Here is a 19,260-nt window from a genome sequence, read left to right as displayed (position 1 = left end):
CTGTTCTTGTGCCAATACCAGGCAGTTTTGAGAACAGTGGTTTTGTAATACAGCTTGATATCTGGTATTGAGATCCCACCTACTTTGTTCTTCTTTCTCAGGATTGCTGTGGCTATTCTGGGTCTTTTTTTATTCCAGATGAATTTTTGGAAAGTGCATTCTAGGTCTGTGAAATATGTCATTGGTATTTTAATGGGAAGTGCATTGAATTTATAGATTGATTTGGGTAGTATGGACATTTTGATGATGTTGATTCTACCAATCCATGAACATGGTATGTTCTCCATCTGTTTACATCTTCCTCTATCTCTCTTTTCAGTGTCATGTAGTTTTCCGCGTATAGGTCTTTTACCTCCTTAGTTAAGTTTATTCCTAGGTATCTTAATTTTTTTGGTGTGATGGTAAATTGGATTGCTTTTGTAGTCTCTCTTTCTGTAAGTTCACTATTGGTGTATAGAAATGCCATAGATTTCTTTGCATTAATTTTGTATCCTGCTATATTGCCGAATTCATTTCTTAAGTCTGATAATTTTTTGATGGAGTCTTTAGGGTTTTCTATGTAAAGTATCATGTCATCTGCCAATAAGGACAGCTTTACTTCCTCTTTTCCAATTTGGATGCCTTTTATTTCTTCTTCCTGTCTAATTGCAATGGCTAGTACTTCCAGTACTATGTCAAACAGGAGTGGTGAGAGTGGGCATCCCTGTCTTGTTCCTGTTCTTAGGGGAAATGGTTTTAGTTTTTGCCCATTGAGTATGATGTTGGCTGTGGGTTTTTCATATATGGCTTTTATTATGTTTAGGTATGATCCTTCTATTCCCATCTTGCTGAGAGTTTTCATCAGCAAGGGTGTTGGATTTTGTCAAATGCTTTTTCTGCATCAATTGATATGTCTGTGACTTTTATCTCTCAATTTGTTTATGTGATGTATCACATTTATTGACTTGCGGATATTGTACCATCCTTGTATCCCCAGGATAAATCCTACTTGGTCATGGTGTATGATCTGTCTGATGTAGTGCTGGATCCGATTTGCTAGAATTTTGTTGAGGATTTTGGCATCTATGTTCATGAGGGATATTGGCCTGTAATTCTCTTTCATTGTGTTATCTTTATCTGGTTTTGGTATTAGGGTGATGTTGGCTTCATCGAAGGAGCTTGGAAGTGTTCCTTCCTCTTGAATTTTTTGGAATAGTCTGAGGAGGATAGGTTTTAGTTCTTCCTTGAATGTTTGGTAAAACTCCCCTGAAGCCGTTTGGCCCCGGGCTTTTGTTTGCTGGAAGCTTTTTGATGACTGCTTCAATTTGTTCCATAGTTATCAGCCTATTGAGATTTTTAGTATCTTCCTGAGTAAGTTTTGGAAGGTTGTATTTTTCTAGGAATGTGTCCATTTCCTCCAGGTTTTCTAGTTTGTTAGAATAGAGTTGTTCATAGTATCCTATCTAATAAAAGAGTAATATGCAAATTAACCATCACTCTGCTACACCCACAAGCCACGCCCACCAGCCAATTAGGAGCGAATATGCAAATAAACCCAACCAAGATGGCTACAGCCACAGAGAGTAGGAGGGGGGCTTGGGTTTCCCCAGCAATGGAGGAAGCCAAGCTTTCCACCTGCCCTTGCCTGCCTAGGCCTCCACTCAAGGCTACAAAGTTTCAATGATAGAAGATACATAAACCAAAACAGAAACGGCGGCAGCCACGGAGCTGGAAAGAGCAGGAGGCTAGGGTTGCCCTCGGCGATGGAGGAAGCCAAGCTTTCCGCACACCCTGGCTGGCCCAGGCCTTGGTTAAGGCTACAAAGTTTCAATTATACAAGATACATAAATGCCCCCAAAAATGGCTGCCGCCACGGAGCAAGCAGAAGGCTTGGCTCCACTCCAGGCTTACAAAGTTTCCATTGTAGAAGATAAATAAACCCCAGATACCAGGGCCTCCGCTTGAGTCTCCAGGGGGCATGGCTGGCCTGCAAACCACCACAGGCCCCTCGCCCATGCCGCCCCACGCCCCAAGGGAACCCCCACCCTGATGCGGGACACCCTTCAGGGTAAACCAGCTGGCCCCCACCCGTGCACCAGACTTCAATCCTATCTACTAAAAGAGTAATATGCGGATTGACCATCACTCCAACACACAAGATGGCTGCCCCCATGTGGTCAAAGATCCTGCCCCAGGTGAATACAAGATGGCCACCACAAGATGTCCAGCAAGGGAGGGCAGTTGGGAGGGACCAGGCCTGCAAGGGAGGGCAGTTGTGGGTAATCAGGCCAGCAGGGGAGTGCAGTTGGGGGGGACCCAGGCCTGCAGGGGGAGCAGTTGGGGGGGGGACCAGGCCTGCAGGGGAGGGCAGTTAGGGGAAAACAGGCTGGCAGGGGAGTGGTTAGGGGGTGATCAGGCTGGTAGGCAGAAGTGGTTAGGGGCAATCAGGAAGGCAGGCAGGTGAGCATTTGGGAGCCAGCAGTCCTGGATTGTGAGAGGGATCGGTGGGATCGGGCCTAAACGAGCAGTCGGACATCCCTCAAGGGGTTCCAGATTGGAGAGGGTGCAGGCTGGGCTGAGGGACTCCCCCCCTCCCCACCGTGCACGAATTTCGTGCGCCGGGCCTCTAGTTTTTTTTAATAATCCTTTGTATTTCTGTGGGGTCTGTTGTTATCTCTCCTCTTTCATTTCTGAATTTTTTTATTTGGGTTCTCTTTCTTTGCTTCTTGGTGAGCCTGGCTAGAGGTTCATCAATTTTGTTTATCTTTTTAAAGAAACAGCTCTTGGTTTCATTGATATTTTGTATTCTTTTTTTGGTCTCTATGTCATTCATTTCTGCCCTGATCTTTATTATTTCCTTCCTTCCGCTCACTGTGGGCTTTTCTTGTTGCTCTCTTTCTAATTCTTTGAGTTGTTGAGTTAGATGATTTATTATCATTTTTTTCTTGTTTTTTAAGGTAGGCCTGTAGAGCTATAAACTTCCCTCTCAGCATTGCTTTCATTGTGTCCCATAGTATTTGCATTGTTGTGTTTTTATTGTCATTAGCCTCCAGGATGTTTGTAATTTCTTCTTTGATCTCATTGATAATCCAATCATTGTTTAATAGCATGCTATTCAGCTTCCAAGTGTTTGAATTTTTTGGAATCTTTTTATCATAATTTATTTCTAATATTATGCCATTGTGGTCTGAGAAAATGCTTGATATGATTTCAATCTTTTTGAATTTGGGAAGACTTTGTGACCCAATATGTGGTCTATTTTTGAAAATGTTCCATGTGCACTTGAGAAGAACGTATATTCCGTGGCTTTGGGGTGAAATGCTCTGAAGATGTCAATTAGGTCCATCTGATATAGTGAGTCATTTAGGATTGCTGTTTCTTTGCTGATTTTTTGTCCAGAGGATTTATCCAGTGATGTCAGTGGTGTATTAAAGTCCCCTACTATGATTGTATTGTTGTCGATCTCTTCCTTGATATCTTCCAGGAGTTTTGTTATGTATTTGGATGCTCCTGCATTGGGTGCATATATGTTTATCAGGTTATATCCTCTTGTTGTATCGATCACTTTAGTATTATGAAGTGGCCTTCCTTATCTCTTGTTATGGCCTTTACTTTGAGGTCTATTTTGTCAGAAATAAGTACTGCTACCCCAGCTTTTTTTTCATTTCCATTTGCCTGAAAGATGTTTTTCCATCCCTTCACTGTTAATCTGTATGAGTCCCTTTTTCTGAGGTGGGTCTCTTGTAGACAGCATATATATGGGTCATGTTTTTTTATCCATTCATCCACTCGATGTCTTTTGATTGGAGCATTCAGTCCATTTACATTTAAAGTTATTATTGAAAGGTACTTGTTTGTAGCCATTTTTATTTTTTGTGCCTGTGTTCCTTCTTACCTTTTTATTTCTTCTTTTTACAGCATTCCCTTTAGCATTTCTTGCATTGCTGGCTTGGTAGTGATAAACTCCCGTAGCATTTTTTTGTTTTGTTTGTGAAGCTCCTTATTTCCCCTTCAATTTTGAATGAAAACCTTGCTGGATAGAGTATTCTTGGATTCAGTCCCTTGGTTTGCATCACTTTGTAAGTTTCCCTCCATTCTTTTCTGGCCTGATGTGTTTCTGTTGAGAAATCATTTGATAATCTAATGGGAGCTCCCTTGTATGTAACTTTCTGTCTTTGTCTTGCAGCCTTTAAGATTCTCTCCTTGTCCTCAATATTTCCCATCGTAATTATGATGTGTCTTTGTGTGGGTCTTTTCGGGTTCATCCTGTTTGGGACTTTCTGTTCTTGTGTGACTTTTTTCTTTGCCACATCAGAGAAGTTTTCTGACATTATTTCTTCAAATAGTTCTTCTCTAACCCTTGTTCCTCTTCCTGTTGTTCTGGCACCCCTATTATTCATATGTTGCTTCTTTTCATGTTGTCCCATAGCTCCCTTAGGCTCTCCTCCTGTCTTTTAATTTTTTCTCCAGTTGCAATTCAGTTTGGCTGTGTTTTGCTTTCCTGTCTTCTAGTTCACTAATTTGGTCCTCCACTTCTCCTAGTCTACTGTTGAAACTTTCCATGATGCTTTTTATTGCAGCTATATCACTCTTCATTTCTTCTTGATTCTTCCATAAGTTGTTGATTTTTATCATCCATTTCTTCTTGATTTTTATATAAGGTGTTGATTTTTTCTTCCATCCGGTTTATGAACTCTGTGACCCTTATTCTGAATTCTTTTTCTGACATATTGCATGCCTCTTTCACTTAGCTGCTTTTCTGGCTATTCCTCCTTTTCTTTCCTTTGGGGGTATCTTTGTCTACCCATTTTTGGTCTCACCGACTGATCTAGATGTCAGCTGTGCAGGGGCTGCTTCTCAGTCGGCAGCAGCTCCTCTGGTGCTCTTCGCAGCAGTGGTGCCTCCTCTGGCTGGTGGGGGAGGCTGTTCGTGTAGCTGCTGTTTCTTGGATGGGGGTGGGCTGATTATGAGGTTGCTGCTCTTTGGATGGGGATGGGTTGCTCGTGTCCGCTGCTCCTTGGACGGGGGCCAGCTGCTCACGTGGCTGCTGCTCCTTGGCCAGGGGCAGACTGCTCGCGTGGCTGCTGCTCCTCAGACAGGGTGGACTGCTCGCGTGGCTGCTGTTCTTTAGATGGGGGCTGGCTGCGTGCTGCTGCTGTTCCTAAGATGGGACGGGCTGCTCGTGATGCCGCTGCTCCTTGGACAGGGGCAGGTTGCTTGCAGGGCTGCTGCTCCTTGTACGGGTGTGGGTTGCTCGTGCAGCTGCTTCTTCTCGGACGGGGGGCGGTCTGCTCATGCGGCTGCTGCTCCTCGCGTGGGAGTGAGCTGCTCGTGCTGTTGATGCTCCTTGAACAGGGACGGGCCGCTCACCCGGCTCCTTCTCGTCGGACAGGTGCAGGCTGCGTGTGGGTGCTGCTCATCGGACCAGTGCCGACTGCACAGGGCTGCTGCTCCTTGGACGTGGGCAGTCTGCTTATGTGGCTGCTGCTCCTCAGATGCGGGGAGGCTGCTCGTGTGGTGGCTGCTCCTCAGAAGGGGGTGGGCTGCTCACACAGCTGCTGCTCCTCGGATGGGGGCAGGCGCGAACCTGGGACATTTCAATCTGCAGGTTGACTCTCCACTGAGCCAAACTGGTTAGGGCATATAAGTTTGTATCCTTATACTCTATTCCTGGTAAGTTTTCCCCAGCTGGCTCTTTAAATGTATAGTTTAAATTTTCTTTTATTTCCAGAAAGTTTTCTTGGATTACTTTTTTAAATAATATCCCACTGTTTTGAGTATGTTCTTCCAGAGTCTTGTATATATGCGCCTTGGAGTAAGTTTATCCACATATATGAATGGTTGACCTTCTTTGACTGTCTTCTAAAAGTCATTTCCCTTTCTCCTGCTTACTTCTTATCTTTTCCTTTTTGGTTGTTTTCTTGCTCTTCCTCAATGCCTTTTATTAAATTTTCATTTATTAAATTTATTCTCCTTTGGGCACCTTTTTACTTAATCTTGACTGTGGCCTAAGCCATCAGTAAGACATCCCCTGAGGGCTTCCGGACTGTGAGAGGGGGCAGGCTGGGCTGAGGGACCCCCCTTTCCCCCAGTGCACGAATTTTCAGGCACCAGGCCTCTAGTTGATAAATATAACTCAAGGACAATATAGCTCTTTGGGTTTCAAATTGTAAGAGGTCCTGAACAAAAATTTGAGAATTGTTGCTTCATAAAGCAGCAGTTCACCTGTGGAGTGTTTATAAAGCTGGTGCCTGTGTCCAAGGCCCAGAAATTGTGATTTAATTGGTCTGGGGGTGTTGCATAGGCTTTGAAAATTTAAAACAATCTCTAGATGATTGTAACTCAGTAGTTCCCAAATTTGCACAAAAGAATCACCTGGGGAACCTACATTTCATTTTTGGTGATTTCTGTTATGTAGAAAAACAGTGGCTTTTTTCCCCTTTTTATTGAATTTATTGGGGTGACACTGGTTAACAAAATTATATAGGTTTCAGGTGCACAATTCTACAGCACATTATCTGTACACTGTATTGTGTGTTCACCACCCCAAGTCAAGTCTCCGTCCATCGATGTGAGAGAGAAACATCAATTGTACTCCTCTCATACCTGCCCTGACCAGGAATTGAACTGCAACCTTTTGGTGTATGGGATGATGCTCCAAACCCCCTAGCCACACGACCAGGGCTGGGGTTATTTTTTGAATGTTAAACTAATATTTAGTCTCTGAAAACAAAAAGATAGGAACTATATTAAAATACAAAAGTAAATAAAATATTCAAGCTAGAGAAGGGGAAGGATGGTGGTGATTCGTTATAAGCAAGTTATTTAATTATAATATTTTTAAAATCTTTTTTTTGAGTAATTTTGCATGGTAGACAAAAATTCAATTACTTTAATATTTCATTGAGCATATATGTGAATAGTCTGGTTCCAGACATGTTAAATTGAAGTGCCAAGGATGGGAAATAAGGTTGAAAATAATTGTTCTTGCCCTAGCTGGTTTGGCTCAGTGGATTCAGCGTCCGTCTGCAGACTGAAGGGTCCCAGGTTCGATTCCAGACAAGAGCACGTGTCTGGGTTGCAGGCTCGATCCTCAGTATGGGGCGTGCAGGAGGCAGCTGATCAGTGATTCTCTCATCATTGATGTTTCTATCTCTTTCTCCCTCTCCCTTCCTCTCTGAAATCAATAAAAATATATTAAAAAAAAAAGAAAATAATGGTTCTCTTTTACTGAGGAGACATTTATATTTTGGGTTCTGCAGCTATAACAAAATCTCACATACATTGTCACCTTGACAATTTTACCATTGTTATTTTTTTGCCTCTGTGAATTCCTGAAAGAAAAAAAGGAAAGAAAAACAGGATTTTCTTTGCACCCCTCCCCCCAACTCCCGACCCCTATGGACGTGATATTATATTCATCTATATATATCTGTACACACACACACACACACACACACACATACATATACCTTTGTGATGACCCGTTTCCACTTGGAGATGGAATTTCTAATGATTACTGTGAACACTGATTATGTATGGGCATCAAAAATAAGTGAATTGCCAAAGGAAATGAATGAATGAGTCCAGAAAAAATGAAACTTGAGTCATGCTGAAAAACAGATACTTTCTAGAATGGCTGTATTTCTGAAACCTTGATGCTGAAAATTGGAGATGCCTGCTTTTCCAGTAATTTTTTACTGTGTTTTTGCCTTTCTAATACAAAAATTTCACTTAAAAATAACCTCTTAAACCTTTCCTTTTAGAAGGGTATTCGGATAGACTCATGAGTATGAATGTGTCCAAAAATTGGCTTTCATGGTTTTCCCCCCTCAGAAGTTCTGTAGCATAACGTAGTTTAAAAATATGTGTCGTTTTCCATTTCCATCAGGAACGTCTGAAAGAATCTTAATGAATAGTACGACACTTACAATGGGCTCTGTATAAAACCAGCCAAGCATTAGGTCCATATTATTTTGTAGGCCCAATTAGCATTCAAATTTCTAATTTCTGAAGTGTTGGATTTCATATATTGTGTTTTGGTGCTTGTTAATCCCCCATACCTCTCAAATCTAGTGTCAGTCTTAAATTATTTCTGGTAAATTTTGAATTCTTTTTCTTCTTTCCTTTTCAAAGATTATGTTTTGCAGGCATTGGTTGTTGATGAAATGAGGAACCCTTAACCCTTATCTGGATAGATGGAATGTAATTTCTGTACCTAAATTGAGTAGAATTTGATTTATTCTAGTATTCTCATTAAAGTATTAAAATAAATAATAATATTTAGCAAATTTTATTTAAATTTAAGTTCCCAGAATTTCTGAAGTGATAGGGATATGAACAGTTAACTAGTTTGAGTTGACCATAGTAATTTTATCTAAATGTTCGTTCCCTAGCCCCTAAAAGCAGACACAATAAATGCTGTATCTCCTAAGGTTATATTTTATTTATTTTTACTCAGATTTTTAAATTGATTTTTACAGAGAGAAGAAAAGAGGGAGAAAGAGAAAAAAACATGGATGCAAGAGAGAAACATCAGTTGGCTGCCTCTTGCATGTCCACCTCACTGGGGAATGAGCCTGCAACCCGGGCATGCACCCCAATGGGGAACTGAACCGGCAACCTTTTGGTGTACAGGATGATGCCCAACCAACTGAGCTACACTGGCCAGGGCCTAAAGTTATATTTTAAGACTGTCTCTCTGGTTATAGATTATTGGAGTTAAGTCTAGAATAGTTTTATAACTTTATGTCATTAATATATTCTTGCTGTTGTATATAAATTGCTTCAATTTTCTTAATTTGCTGTTTTTCCTTTTTGATGAGATTTCCTGTATGTATATGTAGGTATGTATTTAATAGGCTTTTTGCTCCGAGTTTAACTTTTGCTGATGATTGCTACTTTTGGAAGGAAAATAGGGATAAACTTCACAAATTCCTATTTTGGTAGAAGGAAGCAATAGGAAATGGGTTAGCTGTACATGTCAGAAAAGTTCAGAGAGTAACCATGAGTGACTTGTCAAGTTTCAGACAAGTCAGGAAGAGAAATCAGTTGGAAGCCTTCTACTCTTGTTCCAACCAGAGCCACTCCCTTCTAGCTGCTTGGAGTTCCAATGAAAATTTTATTAAAAAAAAAAAAGTTACAAAACCACTGCTTTGTGGGTAAGGGGTCTCAAGTTACCTCAATGGAAGACAATTAGAACCACTTGGCTTTTGCTTTTAATAGTTGTCTCCTAGAGATTTTTTCCTTGATAATCATTTGCTACAAACTAGGCTTGCTATCAAAAGAACAGAAGAGGCCATTTGCCATACAAAGTAGTCCCTTCTTATCCTAGGGGGATGCATTCTGAGACCCCTAAAGGATATCTGAAATCTTATATATACTATGTTTTTTCTTACACATACATACCTATGATAAAGTTTATACATTAGGCACAGTAAGAGATTAACAACAATCCTATCTAATAAAAGAGTAATATGCAAATTGACCATCACTCCAACACACAAGATGGCCACCCCCACGTGGACACAAGATAGCTGCCGCAAGATGGCTGGCAGGGGAGGGCAGTTAGGGGCAACCAGGCCAGCAGGGGAGGGCAGTTAGGGGTGACCAGGCTGGCAGAGGAGGGCAGTTAGGGGCGACCAGGCTGGCAAGGGAGGGCAGTTAGGGGCAACCAGGCTGGCAGGGGAGGACAGCTAGGGGCGACCAGGCCGGCAGGGGAGGACAGGGGCAATCGGGCCGGCAGGGGAGTGCAGTTAGACATCAATTAGGCTGGCAGGGGAGTGGTTAGGGGGTGATCTGGCTGGCAGGCAGAAGTGGTTAAGGGCAATCAGGAAGGCAGGCAGGCAAGCGGTTGGGAGCCAACAGTCCTGGATTGTGAGAGGGATGTCTGAATGCACGTTTAGGCCCGATCCCGGTGGGATCGGGCCTAAACGGGCAGTTGGACATCCCTTGAGGGGTCCCAGATTGGAGAGGGTGCAGGCTGGGCTGAGGGACACCTCCCCCCCCCCCCCCCCCCCCCCGTGCATGAATTTCGTGCACTGGGCCTCTAGTAACTAATAAAATGGAGGAGTTATACAAATGTACTGTAATAAAAATGCAAAAGTGGCATTTCTCTTTTAGAATATTGTATTGTACCCACCTTTTCACTTAAAGAAGCACTTTATGGCTTTACTTTGGCATAATCAAATTGTCAGCGTCACTACTCATATGCTTTGAGGTCAGTATTTAGTAAAATAAGGGTTACTTAAATATAAAGCTCTGTGATACCATGACAGTTGATGTGATAACTGAGATGGGCAGGGAGCATATATAGTTTGAAGACACAGAACGAAGGGAGTAGGAGGGCCTGAAATTTTATCATGCTACTCAAAACCTTGGGCAATTTCAAATATATGAATTGTTTCTGGAATTTTCCATTTAATATTTTCAGATGGTGGTTGAAGTCATGAAGAGTGAAACCGTGAATAACGGAGGACTGTGATACTGAAGAAAGAGGAATATGCCGTGGTGATTGTTTAGCTTTTGCTTTGAAATAATGTTAGCAGGTGTGGATGGCTGACATTGCTCTTGGGTCCTAGAATCAGGAATAAAGGCACTTTCTTTGAGTAGTTGGTAGATTTGTGGTTTGCAGACCCTGAATTCTGTAATACCTTAGATTCTCCTTTATAAGTTCTTGGGCCAAATTTGCAGTTCACCTGAAGAAGGTTATTTAAGTGCTTTAAGGGACGCCTCTTGCACTTGTCTCATTTCTAGCTCATTTAATGTCTCTATTCTTTTTTTACCTACTTCCAACAAAATACTATCTTTGTGGAACACAATGGGATGTACATAAATGCAGTCATATGTGGATGGTCCTGACTGGACCTGCTTCTGTGATGATTGATTTCCTCAGGACTAGATGAGACATAATGGCAACCCTGTCAAGAGTAGGGGCTTTGGACCCAGACTGATTTCTTTTCAAATCATGGCTTTGCCATTTATGAACTGTATGGTTTGGAGGGCATTTCTTAACTTTTGTGAGCCTTGATTTCCTCATGTAAGAAAACCATGTCTACCCCCACCCCCCGCCCAGAGTTATTGTAAGGAGTAAAAGAGGTCACTTAAATAAGAAATAAAGGGTTGAGCACTGTACTGAGAATAGAAAATTGCCCAGTAATTGGCAGAATAAAGAGCAACAGTAGCAAGACAATTCCTAAGAAAGCTTCAGATCTGTGTGTGTGTTCTGAGACCACCTTCAAAAGAAAGGGGAAAAACAACCTAGATGTCTTTTTAAACTATCAACATATCTTCTAATAGGTAGATACCTTGAGACATAATTAATCAATAAGAAAGAGAATGATAGGCACCTCTATGGATGTTGAAAATGGGGCTGAAAGAAGTTAATGTTAAGTTAGAAGTTTGAAGCCTAGAGTCTTAGTGAAAGAGAATAACAACTAAGGTAAAGTGCAAATAATGTGTCCATTTTCGTAAGAGTGCATGTTTGTATAATGATTTTGGTATTAAGTGTCTTAATTACATCATCACATTTGATGCTTACAGCAAATCCTGTTATGGTAGCTTATTAAAATGATCCTGGTTTGCCTTGGGGCAGGTTCCAAAGGCAATTGGGAGCAAGCAAGGATCAGAAATAGTGGAATTATTTTCCTTAGTGGGTGAGATACAGACAAGTTCACATGGACACACATGACCATTGCATAAAGCTGGTTCTAGAATTCTTTATGGTAGTACTAGAGGCCCAGCACATGAAATCATGCGCAGGTAGGGTCCCTAGGCCTAGACCAGCCGTGGGCAAACTACGGCCCGCGGGCCGGATCCGTCTGTTCTATCCGGTTCTCTTGCTCTCCCCTCCGCTCCTTTACTTTGAATTTATATTAGTTCACACAAACACTCCATCCATGCTTTTGTTCCAGCCCTCCGGTTCAGTTTAAGAACCCATTGTGGCCCTCGAGTCAAAAAGTTTGCCCACCCCTGGCCTAGACTGTGATCAGGGCCATCTTCCGTCCACTCGCCATTTCCCAGTCCCACCCTGCCGCTGCCCACCCCAGTTCCCTGTGGTTCCCCGTTCACCACCCAGTGATCGGGGGGAGGGACCAAGAGGTCTCCCTTCCACCTGCTTGCCAGTCCCCAGTCCTGCCCTGCTGCCGACACCCACCCCGGTTCCCTGTTCGCCATCCAGCAATCGGAGCCCGTGGGCCAGGGGGAGAGGCCAAGAGGTCGGCTGTTCTGCCTGCTTGCCAGTCCCCAGTCCCGCCCGGCCACCAACACCCACCCCAGTTCCCCGTGGTTCCCCATTGGCCATCCAGCAATCAGAGCCTGTGGGCTGGGGGGAGGGACCGAGAGTTGGTCAATGCACCTCATAGCGACTGGTTGATCGGTCGTTCTGGTCGTTATGTCATTATGGTCGCTGGCCTTTTATTATATAGGATAGGCTCTTTTTCCAGAACAGGCTTTGTTATTCTGTCTGCTCCCCAAACTGGAGTAAAGATGCCGAACCCTTCACAGTTAGTCAGAGTAGGCAAACGTTAGTGAAGCCAGACCCCAGGGATCCTTAAACCCAAGCAGCAGTTCTTTTCTTGCTAGGTGGTATTTTCATTGAACATTCCTTAGTATATTTAAAATCATTTATTTTTTAAATTATGAATTTGATTATAGTTCTTGTTTTTGTTGTTTCTTTTAACAATTTTTTTAGAAAAGTATACCTGAACACACTTCTATGGGGTTTGGACTTTCTTGAAATTACCCTTCTGTATTACATTTGTAGAGCAGCTTTTCCCCCTTTTTTACAGCCTGGATGGTCTTTAAAGCCACTCTAGCTTTGTTATTCTGTGCTCTTGTGATGGCACTGCTATGTAAAGACCGTTTCAGTCTCCTCAGATAGCCATAGCAGACAGTAATAGGAGTCAGGGTTATGGTTGCCACTTAAGTAGGCCAGAAAGCTTGGGAGTGCAGAAGTCAGAAGGCTCACCAGAGGAGTGAACTGCCCCCAAAGGTCCTTAAAACTCAATCCAGGGGAAAATATTTAGCCTCAACTCATTGAATCTGTGACCTCCTTGTAAGATACTGCATTTAAAAAAAAAACACAACTTTTATTGTTGGTCTTTTAAAAAAAAATGTACTTACTGATTTCAGAGAGGAAGGGAGAGAGAGATAGAAACATCAATGATGAGAGAGAATCATTGATCGGATGCCTCCTGCATGCCTACTGGGAATGGAGCCCACAATCCGGGCATGTGCCCTGACCAGGAATTGAACCATGACCTCTTGGTTAATGGGTTGATGCTCAACCACTGAGCCACCCTGACTGGGCGTAAGATACTGCATTTTCCCCTAATGTTTACTTAAACCCCTTTTAAATGGTACCCTTGGCACTCTCTTAACGACCCCCAAATAAAGAGACACTTTGTTTTGCTGGATTATGGAGTCCAGTAAGCTTTATAGCAAAGGCATTTCTGTAGGTGCCTCTTTTTCTCTCTGTTAGAGATTAGTCACTTAGTTGTAAGGGCTCAGTAAATTAACAGAATGGTGGAGCCTTATCCTACTGCTTGTTCTTGAGGGCTGACTGGTTTCTGCTGGAACACAAATGAAACACCTCAGGTTTTTCAAGATCTTAACTATAAAAGTCCCCGACTGTGGCAAAGGATTGTGTCTTCTTAATTCTGGGAAATGCTTGCCAAGAGTACTTTTCTATAGTGTTTATTTTTAGAGTAAAAGCATGACTTTCATTTTAGTACTAAGCAGTGAACATAATTTAAAAATATATTTTTATTTATTTTTAGAGAGAGAAGAAGGGAGGGAGAGAGAGAAACATAGATATTAAAGTGGAACCACGATTGCCTCCTGCACATCCCCTACTGGGGATGGAGCCCACAGCCTGGACATGTGCCCTGACAGGGAATCAAACTGGCAACCTTTTGGTGCACAGGATTACGCCCAACTAACTCAGCCACACCAGCCAGGGTGAACATAATTTTTATGAAATAGTAGTCATAGAATCTGGAATTAATACTTTTGGTCTCTGTTAATCTAATCTGTATTTGATACGTTCACTACAGTATATTTAGAGTCTGGTTGTTAACTAGTGGAGTAATTTACAGAAACTTATTAAGGACAATTTATTGAAGCTTACCTATAATTTCATTCATTTATATGTAATTACCAGGTAAAAAGGTGATTTATCTTTTGTTCAGTCATTTCCTTAAAATAAGGAACTAGTGAAATATTCTTCAGTTTTATGTTCACTTATCAAAGGAATATTCACAGGCAGCAAAGAAATGTGTGAGATAGCTATTCAGGAATTTTAGTTACTAGTATTTGTGTGTTTAAGGTACCTATAGGACAAGAGGTTTTGGAATCCCTTGCAAAGTCAACATGGCACTGTAGACTGACCTTACAGAAAGTCTTAACAGTTTCAAAGTCTTTGCAAATTTGAAAAAAAAGAAAATGGTTTTTACTCCTTCGTTAGTTCTGATAGGTCATGCTAGATGGCCAAGGGAGTGTGGGAATATTGGCACTTCATCTTCTGGGAAAAGAGAGTAGTGGGATGGCAAATTTCCTCTCTGAATCAGAACTTCTATCATAGAATATATAATGGAATTGTCCCAAGCAGTATAGTAGAATGCAGTCTATATATATAAAAGCCTAAGCAACCTAATGACCAGTCAACCAATCGCTATGACACACTCAATGCAGGAGCTGCCCCCTGGTGGTCAGTGTGCTCCCATAACCAACCTCCTGTGACCCCTCTGCCCCCCAACCAGCCAGCCCGATGAGCCCGATCTGGGCCGCCGGCCAACCTCCCACAGTCCCTCCCCCTGGCCGGCTGGCCCCATCGGCCCTGATCTAGGCAGCCAGCCAACCTCCCAAGGCCCCTCCAATGGCCGGCTGGCTCTGATGGCCCCGATTGGAACTTACCCTGGCCCCTCCACCTGGCAGGCTGGTTAACCTCCCGTGGCCCCTTTCCCCCTCACCCCGGCCAGCCAGCCCGATGGCCCCGTTCATGGTGGCCAGCCTCCTGCGACCCCTCCCCATGGCCAACCTCATGCGGCCCCTCACCCCCCCCCCCCAAACTGGCCAGCCTGATGGCCCTGATGGGGCGGCCAACCTCCCATGGCCCCTCTCCCCAGTTGGCCAACCTCCCGCGGCCCTTCCCCGGGCCAACCTCCTGCCGCCCCCATTGGCCCCAATCACTGGCCAGGCTGAGGGATCCCACCCATGCATGAATTCGTGCACCGGGCCTCTAGTATGGCAGTCGCCAACCTTTTGGACCTTATGGGCCACCAGTGGTCTGCGGACCACCAGTTGGCGACCGTTGCTCCAAAAGCTTCCTTAAACCAGCCGTCACCAACCTTTTGGACCTCATGGACCACTGGTTGGCGACCGCTGCTCTAGTATACAGGTAATGCAGCATAGAAATGTTACACTTGAAACCTATATAATTTTATTAAACAATGCCATCCCAATACCTTTAATGAAAAACCATACATGTCAAATACTGGTAGTATGATACAATATTTAACTACTAATTCCCTCTCACAGCTGAAATATGGCCCGGCCAGCATGGCTCAGTGTGTTGAGCATCGACATATGAACCAGGGATTCTCAGTCAGGGCACATGCCGGGGTTTTGGGCTTGATCCCCAGTGCGGGGCGTGCAGGAGGCAGCCAAATAATGATTCTCATCATTGAAGTTTCTCTCTCTCCCCCCCCTCCCGAAATCAATATAAATATATTAAAAAAAACACCTTAAGTGTGCAATAAAAAAGTGAATGAATTCACTGGAAACTGAACTAATAAATGGAATACAAGTTAAAAAATAACGAGGAAAGCAAAAACAGAAGAAAAACGTTAAAAAAATTGACTAAAGTAAGCCAACACGTAATTATAATAAATACATTTCCATGTCCAAAAGAAAGAATGAATTGATAAGAAATTGGAGAAATATCAGATATGGCTAAAGGGGACAGAGTCCATGGGAATAAAAATTATATCATTTCAGGATCAAGATATACTGGATTAATGTAAAGAGCCGCCGTTGACATTACCCTAGGATGGAGTACCTCATTTGTGCAGCTATAAGCTATACAGTTGTGCCTTTAGGTTTTGGGCTGAGTCACTTAGGTAGACCTATAAACTAGTTTTTAAAAACATCACATGGTGATGTTAGATAATTGTAATTTTGCTTTATTTGGTTAGTTATATGGGGAGATTTGAAGATTGAAACATATGTTTCAGTATGTTCCTGTTGATAACATATGTTCCTGTTGTTGATAAGCAGATATCCTTATGTATTGTTTGACTAATAAGAAATTAGATTGAAAACAGATTGGTTCTTCATCTTAGAGTTTGGCATAATACCTTAGAGATAGTAGGTGCTCAGTTGATTTTGGAAACTTGGTAAGTATTCACTGCTGAACCTAGGTGTTGACAGTCAGACCATATATCCCACAGCAAGCTTATTTTGAAAAAAAACTATTGACCTTTTTTGCTTTACTGTGTGTATATTTTGTAAAAATGAAACTGTGGCCCTAAATGCATAATGAAAGACATTGCCTTATTTTATGGCTTATTGTTTCTAATATGACTGGAGGATGGTGCTATAGGAATCTCACTTCATAGGCATGGACAAGAAAGGTTTTAAGTGGATTTTGTTAGATGTGATTTATTATTTTAAAACTTTCTTCTGAGTGATTTGGGATTGTATGGAATACAGAAAGAGTGTTGTGCTTTGGGTGGTGTAGAACCTGGGTTAGAATATAATTCTCTGAAGGGACTTCATTTAATGTATAATCTTGACTTTGTTTATAGAATTTTCTGTAATGAAATAATACTTTATTTTTTTTCAAGTAATTTAATGTTTGGCTTCTATTGTTTTTCAATCATGCTTTGAAAGACCTTTTCCACTACAAGATTATTTTTAAAAATTCTGTGTTTCTTCAGGTTCCTTAGTGGTTTAATTGTGTACATTTTTGCTATATTTGGAACTTCCTTTGGTATAAGGTTAAGGACTCAATTTGACACCCCCCCTCCCCCCCCCCAATGGTATTAAGTTGTTACAGTAGCATTGAATGAATAATCCTTACCCCAGTGATTTCAGTACCACATTTATTTTATATTGAGTTTCTAGTATGTATTAGTCAATTTCTACATTTTCTAATCTGTTCCAGCACCACATTATTTCAATTATTGCAGCTGTGTAGTGTTTTGGAATGTCAACCAGTGGTTGCTGGCACCAGTTTAATGCCAACAGGAATCCCCAATTTGGGGTGTGGTGAAGAAGGAAACATTAGTGCATACAGCTCAGTTGTGATACAGCACGGCTGTGGAACAGATCAGTAGTGTTACAAAGCAGCATGGCTGGGAAACTGCAGGGCTGCAGGGTGGCCAGGGTTGGGGCGGCCCGGGGGTAACACCCCTCTCTGTCCAGACAGCTCTGCTCTGCTCCAGTCCAGTCTGGTCTGTGCCACTCTGCTTCATCTATTCCCGTGAGAAGTCTTTGGGAAAACACAATTTTTGGTAGAAAGGGAAGAAAGTGTGTTTTCTGAGCTGGAGAGGAGCTGACTTATGAAGAGAGAAGTCCCCGCTGATTGGTTCATCCTCATGTAAATGAGAACTTCAAATCCTCATAGTTTGGTCCAAAAAGCACTGTTCTGATTGATCAGAATGGAGCTGCTCTGATTGGTTGGTGAAGATTCTGATGGGGATATAGCTGCACAGCTCTGATTAGACAGGGAAGGTCTCAGTCCTATTGGTTGAAGTATAATTCCAAGAACTCCTTTATAAGGGTTGACTCAGCAGAAACACAGTGCAGGTAGGCTTAGTGCAGGCTTCTTTCTGAAGTGCAGCTGGTGTGAGAGGCCCTGTTTGAAACCGCCCCTAGGCTCTTTATTCACTTTTTGTTTGCTAACTTATTTTTGTTTGTTAATCCTCACCTGAGGACATTTGTTCCATTGATTTTCAGAGAGTAGAATGGAGGGAAGGAGGAAGGGGAGAGATGAAGGGGGGGGGGAAGAGAGAGAGAGAGAGAGAGAGAGAGAGGGAGAGGGAGAGAGGAGAGAGGAGAGAGGAGAGAGAGAGAGGGAGAGAGAGAGAGAGAGAGAGAGAGAGAGAGAGAGAGAGAGAGAGAGAGAGAGAGAGAGAGAGATGCTCTAACCACACCGACTAGGGCACCATTTTTAAATTTGAGCCCAGTTAGCCACCGGGAGCCCTTCTTGGCATCTTTATTCTCAGGATCCACAAGTATCGGATAGGGATGCTCTGTAGTCTTCTTTTGTAGAATTATCTTGTCTATCTTCGCTTATTTTTCCATAAGAACTTTGAAATCAGCTTGTCTAGTTTCTAAGAGAATTGTTGGGAATACTTAAACCTTCCTCTATGAATCATGCTCTCGGGTTCTTAGAGCCCTATCTTATCCTAAGACTGGAGACTTGGTTTCTGACCAAATTCTGACATTAACTAGTTCTGTAGTAAAATATTAGATTTATGTCTTACTATTTTAACCATGTGTTAAGGTGCTTGAAAATTATTACTGTGTACTTGCATTGTTGTTTGCTTGTTTTTTTATCTTTTCAGTCACTAGATAACTCTTGTAAGAATCCTCAAAAACTTTGTAGCATTGCATTGGAGTCTTGATACTTTGAAAAGTTGGAAACAACTGAATTAGAGTTCTCTGGGCTCATTTTTGTTCTCAAATTCAGTTCTAGATAAATAAAAGTCTATCATCAATGCAATCAGGGATTGAATTTAAATCTTTTCTTTGTAGCCACTGAAAGGGCTACTCTTCCTAGAGAAACTACAGAAATGGCTCTTGGCAAGATCATTTGTCTGTTTCTTTCTTTCCTCTGTAAGCAGTTGGTGTTTTGAAAGGAAGCATATTGTCTAGATTTTCAAAGTTCTCTAAAAACAGGATGGGGGTGTGCATTATTTTCATAGCATGTAACATGATTGCATCTTAAGCCGAATTAAGTACTTAGAAAGCTTGAATTGTTTGTGTTGTCATAGTTGACTATTAAGATTGAAGTATATATATCTTCTTTCCTTTCTGAGTGTTCATTGTTAGGTTGAGTGAGAATACTGAACAGAATGATTGGTTCATGGGAGAAGACTATCAAGGCTATGATGATTCTCAAAAGTCAAACTACGTTTTGAAGGGTAAATCAGTTCTATAGTTTGTATAATTCTGTAACAGATTGGAAAATAATGGAACAAATAATGAGAGAAAATTGGTTGTCATCTATCGGTCAATGATAATCACCATTAAATTAAGGTGAGTTTTTAAAATGAA

General features: G+C 42.1%; 1 protein-coding gene across 6 annotated transcripts in view; it reads left to right on the top strand.

Annotated features, from left to right (window-relative positions):
• WASF3 (WASP family member 3) overlaps window positions 1-19,260 on the top strand; it is a 191,058-nt gene that overhangs the window by 16,239 nt on the left and 155,559 nt on the right. Inside the window, exon 2 of one of the 6 annotated variants that reach the window (XM_080659110.1) lies at window positions 10,412-10,488. The exons of the other annotated variants lie outside the window; for them this stretch is intronic. The gene's annotated coding sequence lies outside the window, so the exon portion shown is untranslated. The remainder of the gene's footprint in view (window positions 1-10,411; window positions 10,489-19,260) is intronic. 6 annotated transcript variants of the gene reach the window in all.

Source organism: Plecotus auritus, assembly GCF_963455305.1.
Source record: "Plecotus auritus genome assembly, chromosome: 3".
In the NCBI taxonomy this organism is placed as follows: domain Eukaryota; kingdom Metazoa; phylum Chordata; class Mammalia; order Chiroptera; family Vespertilionidae; genus Plecotus; species Plecotus auritus.
This window is presented reverse-complemented; position numbering and strand designations above follow the sequence as displayed.